This window comes from Pleurodeles waltl, chromosome 4_1, assembly GCF_031143425.1.
Source record: "Pleurodeles waltl isolate 20211129_DDA chromosome 4_1, aPleWal1.hap1.20221129, whole genome shotgun sequence".
Taxonomy (NCBI): Eukaryota; Metazoa; Chordata; class Amphibia; order Caudata; family Salamandridae; genus Pleurodeles; species Pleurodeles waltl.
In genome coordinates this window covers 852,219,640-852,235,489 of record NC_090442.1, presented here as the reverse complement: position 1 = coordinate 852,235,489, position 15,850 = coordinate 852,219,640, and positions in this window count along the sequence as shown.

The following is a 15,850-nucleotide window of genomic DNA, read 5'->3' as shown; positions in this document are numbered from 1 at the left end:
CAAGGAGCCAGGCCAAGGACAGTCCCCCACCTCAGAAACATAAGAAGTTGGCCACAGCCGGGAGGGAGAAGGGCAAAACACCTTCCACCAAGGACTCTCCCAGGACTACGGTTGGGAGTGGCAAGACAGCTGCGCCGCCATCCAAGGTGGGGAAGGGGCAAAGAAAGAAAGGGAAATTGCTGCCAACCTGCACGGCGGACATGACCACCGCCAGCACCACCACATGCACCGCCGCCACCAGCACCGTTTCCCAGGACACCGCCGCCACCAGCACCGCTTCCCAGGACACCGCCGCCATCAGCACCGCTGCCCAGGACACCGCTGCCACCAGCACCGCTGCCCAGGACAATGCCGCCACCAGCACCGCTGCCCAGGACACAAGCACTGCTTACCAGGACATCGCCGCCACCAACACCGGTGCCCAGGACACCGCCGCCACCAGCACTGCTTCTCAGGACGCCGCCGCCACCAGCACCTCTGCCCAGGACACCGCTGCCACCAGCACCGCTTCCCAGGACACCGCTGCCACCAGCACCACTGCCCAGGACACTGCCACCTCCAGCACCGCTGCCCAAGACACCACCGCCAGCAGCACGCTCACTGAGCCACCCACCAGCACCACTGCCCAATGAGCGCCGCAAGCACCGCCGCTACTGAGGCTGCCGCCACCAGCACCGCTGCCCAGGACACCAGCACTGCTTACCAGGACATCGCCGCCACCAACACCGGTGCCCAGGACACCGCCGCCACCAGCACTGCTTCTCAGGACGCCGCCACCACCAGCACCTCTGCCCAGGACACCGCTGCCACCAGCACCGCTTCCCAGGACACCGCCGCCACCAGCACCGCTGCCCAGGACACCGCCACCACCAGCACCACTGCCCAGGACACTGCCACCTCCAGCACCGCTGCCCAAGACACCACCGCCAGCAGCACGCTCACTGAGCCACCCACCAGCACCACTGCCCAATGAGCGCCGCAAGCACCGCCGCTACTGAGGCTGCCGCAAGCACCGCCATCGGCCACGCCACATCATGCGCCAATGGCACCACCGCAAACATGGCTGCCATCCCCAGTGGTCAGTCGTACGAAGCTGCTGGTCAGTTCCAGGGGCCTGGACAGCTTCCATGTAGGCCCACCATCAGTGGAGTGTCACATCCACTACCTCAGTCCTTGGCAGGATGAAGCACTATGGGGACAAAGCCCCCTCCAGAACCAGTGGAGTATCACATCCACTACTAACAAAGAAAGAGGGACTGGGAGTGTTATTGGTCCAGTGCACAGTCTCCCTATAATAGTAACTATATAAAGGTGCACTGTTCCAAAAATAGGAAAAGAAGAGGTTGAAAAACAGGGAGAACCTGTGTTCTCAGGAGCAAGAGCCCTCAAGCATCACTCTGGATGACTGGTATCATCATTGGGAGTTGCTCCTCACTAGGCCGGCGCTGCAATGCCTAGTGGGCACCCCGAAATGGGGGCTCTCAGCCGGGTTCTGAGATGGTGACTAAAAAAATACAATAGTACACGACACGGGTGCTGTAAGTCACCGTCAAAGAAAAAAGAGGTAAGAAAGAAATTAAAATTGGTTATTCATCCATAAACTTCATCATTTAATTAGTCAAATGTAACAAGGATGAAGACCAAGGTTAAAAACAGTTGAAAGTAAGGTTGAGGATTATGCTCATACGCCTTTCAGAGAAGAATTGAGTAAGTAAATATATTGGAGAGACCTAAAAGTTAAAGGCACCTCTATTTAATGGTCAACATGTTTCACGTCTATCGGTCTATACAGATCCACTGACGCTTCATCAGGACCTATGTAACTGAAGAAACAGACCTCTTTGAAAGTATGTGTAAAACCAGTCACTTACTTAAGTTGGCTAATAGTACAGGTACCCTGAAAAACAAAGAAAAAGCGCCATAGGAAATAAACCAAATTCCACTGTTGTAATGAGTCGCAAAGGTTCAGAAAGGAATGGCGCAGCCAAATTTTGGTCAATAACAATAAATGGGACAACACAAAAAGAAAATGCTTACCACCCCCTACTCGAGAACAGGTTCCATGGGTAAGGCGTCTCTAGGACTCATGGTGACGCTAATTGTTGGTAAAGGTAAGGAAATAATGGTGAAAAAAATTATAAAAACGATATTACTCCAATGTACAGACTAGTGGGAAAATGAATTGTAAATACATATTCAAAAGTTTAGAAGTACCTTCATAAAATAGTAGAATGTATTGGGTTAAGAATGTCAATAGAGTGCCGCAAATAACATGGTGAGTGATACATATAGAGTTAATACCCAAACATGTAGTTAAAACCCACAATCACATATCAAGGTCGGGCACAGTGTCTACTCTTTAGTGTATAACTCTAGAACAGTTGTGAGCAAAATTGTATATTTTCAGATAAACGTGTCCAGAAAAGAGTGATCGGTCGAGCATCCTGCATACTGAACTAAGTAGCATTAGGTTAGGGCAATATTAGTGTTACTCTCGCCATGCGGCCGAAATATTGTAAAGAAAAGGAAAGGGAAAGAAATAACGAGCAACAAATCGCGGAGTTGAAGGTCCCGACGTTCGTAATGTAACGTCTCGGACCGGTACTCACGTAACTATCGTCCTGGGTCCTGCATTTAGACCTAACCTCGGAAACCACCTCCCGACAGCAACCGGGTCGGGTGATCTCCGAGTCCTTTTGAAGAGAGCGCTAAACTAGACGCGTCCCTGGGCAGCGCGTCAGTAGCGCGAAATAGAAAACGGACTAGGCGTGTCCGGAGATACAAAAACGAGGAAGGACTACAAGTGCATTAGCACTTGTAGTTCAGCACCTCGACAAAGTAAATACGTCGAGGGGGCTGAGTCCCCACAAGATAGTACTAATATTAAATAAGTACATTGGGGGAATTTTTTGAATAGTCAGTTCCCCTAAGTGGAACAAAGAATATAATTGAAAAGTCCGTGGGAACAATAACACGGTTTTGTTGTGTTCCTCAAACTTATGGTATTTGTGGAGGTTTATGTTTTCAATTATATCATGAGGGCCACAGAAACAGTAATAAATAATGCCCAGAAATAAAATATAAATCAAAAGGAGAAAAAATATATAAATGTATAAATATATTCAGAGAGGAGGAGAAAGAGCCAAGACCGGCCATATAGAGTACAGAAATCACCAATTTGGGGCAGAGTTAAGGTGAAAGAGAGGTCCAAGGAATATCGTCATTGAGACCTCTTAAGTGGGTCCCCAATTTGAACACCCACTTTTGTTCAATCCTGAAAAGAGTTCTGGAATCATTGGGGCGGATAAATGGTGCTTCAATGACCACCCACCATAAATCATCCGGGGAATGGTGTACCTCCAAAAAATTTACACTCAGTTTGGTAGTGAGCTTTTTACACCTAATGTTGCTTCTGTGTTCGTTAATACGGGTCTTAACGGATCTTGATGTCATACCAATATATCGAAGATTACAAGGGCACGTGATCATGTAAATGCAGTTTCTTGTATTACAGTTGGTATGTTTTTTAAGATACCAAGGCCCTATAGAGTCAAAGTCCAGTTGTTTCAGGTGTCGAGTCAGACCGCAAACATTACAATTGCCACAGGGATGGTGTCCCACAACCGGTGGGAGATCCCATTGAGTCTTTTGATTAGGGGGGTTGTGTAAAAGACGTGGACGAGTGTGTACCACTAAGTCTCTTATATTGGCAGTCCGTTTGAAAGCAAAGAGAGGTTTTTGTAAATTGTAGCCTCTGCTAGTAAGAATGGACCATCGTTTATTGATCAACTTCTTGACTGAGTTCGACAATGGAGTATAAGTGGAAACACACGTCAACCTGGACTGAGGGCGGTGTTCTCTAGGCATCAATAGTGCCTCTCTGTTGTTGTTCCTAGCTCTTTTTCGTGCTTGTTTGACGATCTTAGTTGGATAATTCCGATCGCATAGTTTATATTGAAGAGTTTCAGATTGTTGGTCAAATTCAGTGAGTGAACTGCAATTCCGTCTCAGTCGTAGAAATTGGCCAAAGGGTAGATTGTCCCGCAAAGCCTTTGAGTGATGGCTCTGGTAGAGTAACAGTGAATTACGATCCGTGGGTTTGTGATACACACTGGTCTGTAGTTTCCCATTGTTAATTGAGATCATCAGGTCCAAAAAGGGTAGTTGGTAATCGGACACAGTGGCTGTGAATTTCAAAAAGGGGTCCAGGGTGTTGATCCAGGTGACAAAATCTTCTGCCTTCATCATGGGTCCTTGCCAAATGATCAGGATGTCGTCTATGTAGCGGCGCCATAGTCTTATAGATTCAGAGAACGGATTGGTTGGTAAAGAAATATATTTCTTCTCAAAGTCGTACATGTAAAGACATGCTAGACTTGGAGCAAAAGTGCTCCCCATTGAGGTGCCTTGAATTTGGTGGTAAAATTGGTCCTCAAAAAGAAAAAAGTTCTCAGTTAAGGCTAACCTTGCACACTGTAGAATGAAAGTGACAGGTGAAGACAAAGTTGGTGATACTTCATATAGGGCAGTCTCTATAACTTGTAGGGTGGCTTCTTGAGGAATGTTAGTGTAGAGAGCCTCTACATCAAGTGTGAAAATTGCTTGTGTATTGTCGCCTTCATTGATGGTTTCGATCAGGTTAAGAACCTCCTTCGTGTCTTTCAAGTAAGTAGAATAATTTTTTACTAGAGGTTGTAAAAAATGATCGCAGAAAATAGAGAGTGGTTCCAAAATTGAACCCAATCCTGATACTATAGGACGTCCAGGGGGAGGGTATTTTTGTTTATGAATTTTTGGTAAACAATAAAAATAGGGTGTCTGTGGGTTTGATGTATCCAAAAATTCAGCTTCCCTAGGGGAGATCCACAAATTGTTCTTTGCTTCTTCAATCATAGTTCTAATCTGTGTCTGTAGTCTCACTGTGGGGTCACGATTAATTTTCGCATAGTAGGTGGAATCACTCAGAAGACGCAAACATTCGCTTCAGTAGTCAACAGTGTTCATTACAACGATAGCTCCTCCCTTGTCCGCTGGTTTTATTGTAATTTCAGGATCTGATGCTAACGAGGTCAGAGCTATCCTTTCTTTGGTCGGGATGTTGATAAAAGTTTGTTTCGGATGAAGGTTGTGAATGTCAGATAACACTGCTTTCTCAAAGGTTAAGACTTCATTGGGCATCACTGCAGGAGAGGGAACAAAGGTCGAGGGTTTTTTGAGACCAGAATCGAGTACTTGAGGTTCCTCTGTGTTATCTCTAAAAAAGAATTTTAGACGGATCTTCCGAAAAAATTGTGCCAATTCAATATGTAGACGAAAGGCGTCATCATGAGGGGTTGGGACAAAACCTAACCCTTTATTAAGGACAGAGGTTTCATCGGTTGAAAGTTGTTTGGATGAAACATTAACAACTAAGGGCCTGATTTTAACCTTGGCGGACGGCGGAGGCCGTCCGCCAAGGTTCCGCCGCCAAATGACCGCACCGCGGTCACAAGACCGCGGCGGCCATTCTAACATTTCCTCGGGGCCGGCGGGCGCTCTCCAAAAAAGCGCCCGCCGGCCCAGAGGAAATGCCCCTGCAACGAGGACGCGGGCTCAGAATTGAGCCGGCGTAGTTGCAGGGGTGCGACGGGTGCAGTTTGCACCCGTCGCGTATTTCAGTGTCTGCATGGCAGACACTGAAATACTTTGCGGGGCCCTCTTACGGGGGCCCCCAGGGGCCCCGCAGCACCCCCTACCGCCATCCTGTTCCTGGCGGTAGGGGGTGTCAGAATCCCCATGGCTGCGGAGCACGCTCCGCAGCCATGGAGGATTCCCCCGAGCAGCGGAAAGTCGGCGGGAGACCGCCGACTTTCCGCTTCTGACCGCGGCTGAACCGCCGCGGTCAGAATGCTCGTGGGAGCACCGCCAGCCAGTTGGCGGTGCTCCCGTGGTCGGTGGCCGGTCAGAATGACCCCCTAAGTCTTCAGTGGAGGATTTTTTGACTGGCTTCTGGTGATCATCTGGGGTTCGTCTCTGGACCATTGGACGTGTCTGCCTCTTCCTCTCCTTCTGCCTCTGCCTCTGCCCCGGCCGCGGCCTAAAAAAGGGGCAAAAGGCATCATAGGTCGTGGTTGGAAGAATGGAAAAGGGGTTTGCCACGGCATCGCTTGGGGTACCGGGTACGGAGGATAATTGTAAAAAGGTTGTTGTGGTAAATTCTCATCTGTACTCCATCCATCCGATGATGAACCACTGCTGTAATTACGAGATTTTCTAATTGGAGCAGGGGCCTCATCGGATGACTGGGATCGGTTATCTCCTTCAAAATCATCTTTAATGTAGGGGTAAATTTTTTCACGGCTGAATCTTGTGATGTCTTTTTGAAGTTTCGAGACCTTTTGCTGAGTTAAAAATTCTTTGGTTTCGTTCAGCTCAGCAGTGATTTCAGTGAGGCGGCATTTAAATGCAGTTATAGAAATAGAGGTTTTCAAAGTATTTTCAATAGTATTAATCTGGATAGTGATTGTGTCTGCCAGCCTTTTGGAAGTGTTAATAATCAATGCTAACCAATCTCTCGTACACTTCCAGGCTATTTGAGCCCAGTCTTTTCTAAAGGCTAGATCTTGTAGAAAAATGCGTGGTATGTTGGACACTAAAGACCATTCGGAGCAATATTAGCACGGAGATATTCGGTCATGATAGTTCCGTGCATTACGGTTTTGATAAGTTCTCGTTTCAAGGTGGATAGTTTGTCCCATTCGGTTTTGAGACTGCCCGTCGGGGCAGAGCCATCATTGTCTAGTATAGAAGGAGTTTGTAGAATGGCTGAAACCATTTCATCATCGTAACTCAGACCCTGAAAATTATCCATGATGTGGATCTTTTAACCACAGTTGTGGGAGGATGTGAAAACTAGGAGGTAACAGTCCAGAACCAGTGGAGTATCACATCCACTACCTCTGTCCATGGCTGCCATCCCCAGTGGTCAGTCGTACGAAGCTGGTGGTCAGTTCCAGGGGCCTGGACAGCTTCCATGTAGGCCCACCGTCAGTGGAGTATCACATTCACTACCTCAGTCCTTGGCAGGATGAAGCACTCTGGGCACCAAGCCCCCTCCAGAACCAGTGGAGAAAGGCATCCACTACCTCAGTCCTTGGCTGGATGAAGCACTCTGGGCACCAAGCCCCCTCCAGAACCAGTGGAGAAAGGCATCCACTACCTAAGTCCTTGGCAGGATGAAGCACTCTGGGCACCAAGCCCCCTCCAGAACCAGTGGAGTATCACATCCACTACCTCTGTCCATGGCTGCCATCCCCAGTGGTCAGTCGTATGAAGCTGGTGGTCAGTTCCAGGGGCCTGGACAGCTTCCATGTAGGCCCTCCGTCAGTGGAGTATCACATTCACTACCTCAGTCTTTGTGGCAGGATGAAGCACTCTGGGCACAAAGTCCCCTCCAGAACCAGTGGAGAAAGGCATCCACTACCTCAGTCCTTGGCAGGATGAAGCACTCTGGGCACCAAGCCCCCTCCAGAACCAGTGCAGTATCACATCCACTACCTCTGTCCTTGGCAGGATGAAGCACTCTGGGCACAAAGCCCCCTCCAGTACCACTGTTATCCACTTGAGAGACTGTGGCTTTGCACACCCCAGGATGCAGCAGTGGGCAAACCACCCACTGGAGAGACTTGTGAGACTGTGGCTTTGCACTCCCCAGGACGCAGCAGTGGGCAATCCACCCACTGGAGAGACTTGAGAGACTTTGGTTTTGCACTCCCCAGGATAAAGCAGTGGGCAAACCACCCACTGGAGAGACTTGAGAGACTGTGGCTTTGCACTCCCCAGGGTAAAGCAGAGGGCAAACCACCCACTGGAGACACTTGAGAGACTGTGGCTTTGCACTCCCCAGGATAAAGCAGTGGGCAACCCACCCACTGGAGAGACTTGAGAGACTGTGGCTTTGCACTCCCCAGGATAAAGCAGTGGGAAAACCACCCACTGGAGTCACTTGAGAGACTGTGGCTTTGCACTCCCCAGGATAAAGCAGTGGGCAAACCACCCACTGGAGAGACTTGAGAGACTGTGGCTTTGCACTCCCCAGGATAAAGCAGTGGGCAAACCACCCACTGTAAAGACTTGTGAGACTGTCGCTTTGCACTCCCCAGGATACATCAATGGGCATGGTGCCCCCTCGTGGAGCTGGCATCGTGCACTTATTCGGCTGAGGTGCCCCCCCTTCCCTTCCCCCTGAGGTGCCTGTTTTATTTCGATCTGATGCCCCTGCAGTGTTCTCTCTGTTTTGATCGGGTATCTTGTGTGGGCCTCACCGATGCAGTTTAGGCCCAGTGGTCCACGGACTATGTAGGTGCAGTACATGGACTTGAATTCTTGGTGTATATATTTGTTAATAGTGTATATATATTTTTGAGTAATGGATTTTTATTGATTACAATCGTTCAACTAATTTCCTTTCATCCTTGCGTTCTTCCAGGGGGGGTTGGGGAGTGTAAATGTAATGTATCAACATGTATTTGCGTGTGTGTTGTAGTGGGTGAGGGTGGGGGTTTTGCGTCTTGCATGTGTGTGTCACTCTCTTTTCCCTCCCCCCCCCCTGTGTCGTAGGTGTAGTACTCACCGTGGTCATCGCAACCGGCGTTCGTGCTCTTGGTAGAGAAGCAGGAAGACAATTGCAGGTAGAATTTGGAGTTCTGGCTCCATGGCGTACTCGTTCCTTGTGGGTTGTGTAGAGGTGAGCGTTTTCCCTTCCAAGTCCTGTTTCTGCCGTGTTTCTGTTCGCATTGAATCCGGCCCGGAAAAGGTGGCGGATTGGCCTCTCATGATACTGTGGGCGGTACATTGTCTTCCGCCTGTCTGTTGGCGGTGACCGCAACGCTGTTTGTTTGTACCGCCGTGGCGGTCTGAGTGTTAAAGTGGCTGTCTATGTTGGCAGTTTCCGCCATGGTCGTGATTCCATTTTTTTTACCGCCGGCCTGTTGGCGGTTTTAATGCCGCTTTAACAACGACCGCCAGGGTTGTAATGAGGGCCTTTGCCTTTTCTGAACTTTGATGCAGATTCCTGATGCTTGCTGACTGAACTGATGTCCTGCTGATGAAGAGTATCTCAGCTTGCCGATCCAAATTGAGGAGAGAGATATGAATTGTAAATGGGACTTGCAATGTATGTTTGTTTTATTCTTTTTAGGTACCAATCACACTGTTTTGATAGAGCCTTAGCTACATGTTTTCCAAATTTGTGTTTCCTAAATTGTTTTGCATGAAGCCCAACATGATTATGCTAATCTGGTGTTAGTTAAGGATTCTCACTAATGAAAGTCTGCGATAGGGAATAATGCTTGATGTTCTCCTTTGCTGAATCTAAATGTTTGTGATATAATTTGGGCAAATATTCTTGTTATTAATTTGCACTATATCCTTAGAATGTGTAGTAGTTCAAGCTTTGATTAGATTGCGTTTCTTTCGAAGGTTTGGACAGCCAGTGTTGTTTCTGTATGTGTATTATTTGATTTTGATGCTTGTTGACCGAACTGATGTCCTGCTGACGAAGACTATCTTAACTTGCAGATCCAAATTGAGGAGAAATATATGAATTCTAATTGGAACTTGCAATGTATGTTTTTTTTCTTTCTAGGTACCAACCACACTGTTTTGATAGAGCCATAGCTAGATGTTTTCCAAATTTGTGTTCGCTAAATTGTTTTGCATGAAGCCCAACATGATGATGCTAATCTGGTGTTAGTTCAGGATTCTCACTAATGAAAATCTGTGATAGGGAATAATGCTTGAAGTTCTTCTTTGTTGAATCTAAATATGTGATATCGTTTGGGCAAATATTCTTGTTATTAATTTGCACTGTAACCTTCAAATGTGTAGTAGTTCAAGCTTTGATTAGATTGTGTTTCTTTCACAGGTTTGGACAGCCAGTGTTGTGTCTGTGTGTATCATCTGATTTTGAGATTATCTTTTGTGACATTAGCAATGTTAATATAGCAAAATAAACATTCTAACTTTTACTAAATGTGTGGTTATTCATGACTGAAAGGTCATGGTGTGTGACAATTACTGACTCTCTTGATTAGTAATGTTATTGATTATCATTGATCTTTGATGATATTGATTAATTATTGATTATTGATCTGCATGTACTGGAGTTATGGTGGGAACATCCTAATTGCCAGTCAAAAGGTTTATTGACCTATTTGCGTCCCCTTGTATGTTTACTTATTAAGGTCAGAAGAGCTAACAGTTTCAAGATCAAAACATGAACTTTACTTTTCTTGGAAGAGTTAATTGTTTGTACAAAGTCTGGTAAATATATCTGACTATGTATCTTTCTGCCCTTCTTTAACAGAAGACTGAAGCAGATTTTTCCAACATGAAAATGTTGATTTGTTAACACGAACGCGCTTCCAGGGCATTTCTTAACACATAAGTGAAAGAAGGATCACTCTCACACAATAGATTTACAGCGATTTAGACTTCACAATGATTCTAAAAAATTGAGAGTTACAAACTCTCATTCCTAGAGTCCAAAACGATTAGCAACAATTCCACTGAGAGAAAGAGCACTCCTCTCCGACCATGGATGAAAAAGTTCAAATAACAAGCATGGATCTTTGGGTGTGGCTCCCTTATATACAGGAAATGCCCAACTAGAGCATGACTACTGCCAAAGTACTCGTATTTGTGTAAAAACTAGATTTCATTGCTCCTTGTTATTTGACTTTCATTCATGGGGAATACACTTGGAACTATCACCACATTCCAGATCGTAACAGCATTTTACACTGATTTATTTGTACTGTTGCTTTGGGATACACACGTGTGAAAAACTCGCAGCACAATTTTGTTTTCTGACTGTGAAAAGGACTTAGTAGCTTAAGGGCCAGATGTAGGTAGCAGAAAAATTGCGAGTCGGAAATAGCGATTCAATGCGAATCGCAATTTCCAAAACGCAAAATGGAATCCATGAAAAAAGTGTGACACCAATTTGCGACTCACAAGTGTGTCGCACCGCATTTTGCGAGTTCGCTTTTAGTGAGGTCGCATTTTGCGACGTCACTAAAAACGAGGTCGCAAATTGCGAGAAGGGTGTCGCAAATTGCGACTGACTCGCAAATTGCCTGCAGGTGCTGCACAGCAGTTTGGAAATTTACTTCCTGGCTCTTGGTGATGACATCAGAACCAGGAAGTCATCAAATACACCTGGGAGGAGGGAGGACCACACCATTTCCAAACTGCTGTGCAACACCCAGGAGAGAGGACCTGCTGGTACATTGGAGGAGACAGGCAGTGCTGGAAGGAGAAGAAAGCTGACATTTTCAGACAAAGAACTGGAGGTGCTTACAGAGGAATGATGCCTGGACCACGACAAACTGTTTGGGAAGGCAGCCATGAGTGTCCCAGACACTGAAAAGAAGATGATTTGGCAGCAAATTCAGGAACGAATTAATGCCATAGGGGTGAGCCACCGCACCCTTGAGGAAATCAAGAAAAGGTGGTATGACCTGCGCTCCAGGACAAAGGAGAGGGTAGCAGAGCGCATGAGAGAGAAGAGGGGCACCGGAGGAGACCCATCCACTGTCCCACCACCAACAGCCATGGAAGCAATGGTCGAGCAGACCCTGGAGCCTGAGGCCGTAATTGGAATGGGAGAAGTGGACAGTTCTGCGCCAGGGACATCCAAAAGTAAGTACCATGAGATACGCATTCACACCCACAAATGCAGTATACACACTCTCCCAGTACACAGCAGCAGGCACCACCAGACTAGCTCCATTCCTGTCTATCAACCTCCAGAATAGTGCATTATGGGAAATGTAGTACAGTAGTCAGCATATAGGCAAATGTTTATTATGAGGCATAAAACAGATGTGAGAGACTGACAGTGTATTCCCTATGTCCCACAGGTCTCCCACAAGACACCCCCAGCAGCGAAAACAGGCAGGGAGGAGAGCATGGGCCAGAGACAGTGCAGGAGGCTGCTGCAGAAATTCCTGGGCCCAGCAGGACACCACCAGAGTCCTATCAGGAACATGAACATGAAATGGGGGCAGCTGATACAACACCTGGCCCCAGCCACACAGCAAGTCATTCTGAGCCAGCAGCAGGACAAAGGCGCAGACACCGACGCAGAGTTCTGGCAGTGCCCCTGGAGGAGATAGGGGAAGCAGGCTTTGCAGGAATGGAGGCATCCCTCATCAATGTTCAGCGCCTGCAAAACAGACAATTGAGGTCAATCTCAAGAACATGAAACAGGATACGGAGCAGCATGACCACTGGGCTGGCTGAAGTGAACACGCAGTTCACTAGAATGAATGAACATATGGGGGATCTCGCCCAGGCCATCCGCCAACTTGTGACGGAACTGGTGGCAGACAGACAGTATGCAAGGCGCAGGGAGCTCCACACAGTGGCACGATTCGACCGCATGGCTACTTCAATTGGGCGTCTTGCAACAAACACAACTGGTCTGTCTAGACGGACAGTGAGCTTACAGGTGAACTTGGCCACGCTGTGGGCGATGTGGCACGTGGACTTTGCCGCATCAGCCATGCAGTGGGCTTGGTGGAAGCTAGGCAGGTGGCAAGGGGCACAGGTGAGACCCCTCAGGACAGTGAGGAGGGGTCCACAGTAAGTAGTATGTCTGCCCGTGAGTCCCGTGTGCTAAGGAGTGGAAGTGCACAGCAGGGGTCAGGTGACCCACCTGGGATGAGCCATGCTGGGCGCACAAGGAGGAGGGTGTGAGCCACCAGACAGCATGATTCATGAGGCACATGATGTTAATGTGCCCACATAACATTGGGCCAAGTACAGACTTTAACGAACAGCACTTTTCTTTCACCATATAGTTTACAAATAAAAAGGTTTTGATTGTTCCACTACACAACTGGGCTCTGTGTGTCTGACATCAGTGAGTGTGGTGACAGTTGCCACGTACCTGCCAAAGTATTGGGTTGCAATTTGGTTCCATCTATGTCTGCCTTCATTTGCAATGTTTCTATCCCCAGGCTGTCGCTGTGGTAGCTCTTGCTCCTCAACCTCCAAATCTGTGTCTTCAGGGGTGAGATGTAGCCCATGTCTGGTAGCAATGTTGTTTCTGGGGCATACTGGAGTGCACCTCCACTTTTGTGGAGGCATCTGAATCTTGCCTTTAACAATCCAAAGGTCCTCTCGAAGACAGTTCTGGTCTGCCGATGGGCACTGTTATAATGCCTCTCATTCTCATTGCCAGGTGTTAGGTACTGGGTAAGTATCCATGGTATTAGAGCATATGCACTGTCACCTGTTTGCCAAAAATAAGCAATATTAGCAGCGCATGGATGGTTTCTACAGTGACCTGTATGTAAGGCTTCAGGGTGTATTCAGCAATACCTAATAGAAATCCGTCTCCAAACTCCCCACGTTCTAGGCGTTGGTGTATCCCACTGTGCCTCAATATGTATGAGTCATGTGTACTCCCTGGAAATTTGGCTACAATGTCAGTAATGACATTATGGGCGTCACATACCACCTGGATGTTTAGTGAGTGGGTACATTTCCTATTGCGGAACACATATTCCAGATTTGCAGGAGGGCAGATTTGTATATTTGTCCCGTCCACACACCCTATTACATGGGGGAAGCTGGGAATTCTGTAGAAGTCCAACTTGGTGCTGTTAATTTCTGCCTAATTCCTGGGTAGGTATGTGTATCTGTACATGTGTGTGAGTATGGCATCTAGGAAACATCTGAAGAATCGTGAGAGTGCACTTTGAGTTACCCCACCTGCCACGGCAATCACCCCCTGATAGCTACCCGAGGCCAAGAGGTGCAGTGAACATAGCACTTGCACATGTGTAGGGATGGCGCTGCCACGCATTGTCTGTCGTTCAAGCTGCGGATTGTGTAGTTCAATTAATTCTAAAATTGCTGCACTGCTCAGTCTATATTTGTCATAAATCTCCTCCTCAATTTGTTGGAATAGTGTCTGCCTGGTTCGGTATATCCTCTCCTGTCTCGGCGTCCTCCTCCTCCTCTGCTGGGCAGCGTGGACTCTCCTCCTCCATGCTATCACATACAGATCAGACATTTTGAGTAACCCAGATGCCTTCTGGGTCTCCTTTTATACTTTGGTTCTGGTTACCACCTGCTCTGAATCAGTGGTAATCTGGATGTACAAAATGGGCTTTTTGCGACTAGTCGCTATTTGCGACAGGCTTTTGCATATGGTTTGTGACTCGCAAATTGCGACTTCCTATTTGTGGGTCGCAAAATCAGGTCGCACATTTTGCAAGTAGGTAATGCCTCGCATCGCTATTCGCACTTCAGAAATGGGATTTTTGCATCCCATTTTGGATTTTGAGAGGTCGCAAATTGCGAATCGGGCCATTAGCGACTCGTAAAACTTTGCTACGTCTGCCCCTAAATTTCTCTGATTCTAGCCAAAGAAGACACAAAATAGTCTTGATTTGGTTTGTGTGATTGAATGGCATGAGTAAGAGTACGAAAAATCCGCACACATAACAAGAATGAATAATTTCCATATAAGGGGCAGAGAAACTGGATTTGGGTCTGATCCTGAAGAAAGACACTAGACCAGTACAGGCTGAAGATTGTGCCCGACCATAGATGCTGGAATGACCTAACACTTAACAGCATCAATTTGTTTTTAATCTTTCCAAATATACCCCATATTAAAGATAATATATAATGTCAGAGTTTAGGTAGTTTAAACTGATATCCCCTCACTTTGTAAGTGCTCTCTTGAAGGTCAAGGCTGAAGTCACGCAGACACATGGAGTATCTAGACGAGGACTTGATGATGAAGCATGCCACTATAGAATATAGTGGATTAGAGCCCTTTTAAAATATAGTACTCCTTTTTAGGTTTACAACAGGCAAATGTAATAAATTTAAAAAGTGGGTTGCCTTTACTTGGTAAACATGTTAATCTGAAGTAGAGGCAATCCAGTACAACACTTTTTCTTTGCCCTCCTTAATAAAACTGATTACTACAAGAGCTTGATGAGATAAAGCAGTCGAGAGAAAGGTAGAAATTACTCATGACCGAGGGGTCAGTGGTGTTTTTTAGGAGAGGAATTGCAAGAGCCTTTTACAAACCTTCACAAGCAATGCCTATGCAAAGAGCTGTGGCAGACACTGAAGAGGGCATGAGCTGTGACTGCAGGACTATAATAGAAGACCAGGGGCTCAGAGGAGAACTTAAAGTATATGAAGGTAACTGATAATATTTGTTCAAACTTCTTCAAACTAGGCTGAGCTGATTCAGGATATGGTGAGGGAGAAATGGTAGGAACAGAGATATTTGGCTATGAGTCAGCATGTGGAAGAAAAGGGCTACAGGTATTGTTAATCTGAAAGATTGTCAAACAGTATTTGAGATGTCTCTAACAAGGATGAGCGGCAGTCTGGGACATGAATGGTACTAAAGAAAATGAGAAGCTCCTCTTGTAAAGTAGTGGGCTTTAAGAAACCTGGTGATAAAGTAATCCTTCTTAGCATTGCAAATGACAGACTTGTCAATTTGGAGGGCTTTTCTCAGCTTTCGGTCGGAGTCCTCCGAACAAATACATCTCCAGATGGCTTATAGCTCTTTACAATACAATTTAAACTTGTTGAGGTTGGTGCTGAAGGAGGCTATTGATAAGAATGAGAGGAGCTAACTGAAAGAATTGTATCCAGTGCTCCAAAGGGCCATTTATTAAAGTTACCTATATTCAGCCCCAGGAAGGAGCTCAAAGGGAATGGTGCATCATTGTCCAATGACTGCACCAGAGAATCAGAAGTGAACTTAGCTCATTCCTGTTTGGGCCTCTTGAGAGGTTCCCGGCACTAAATGCAAGGGTCATTAATG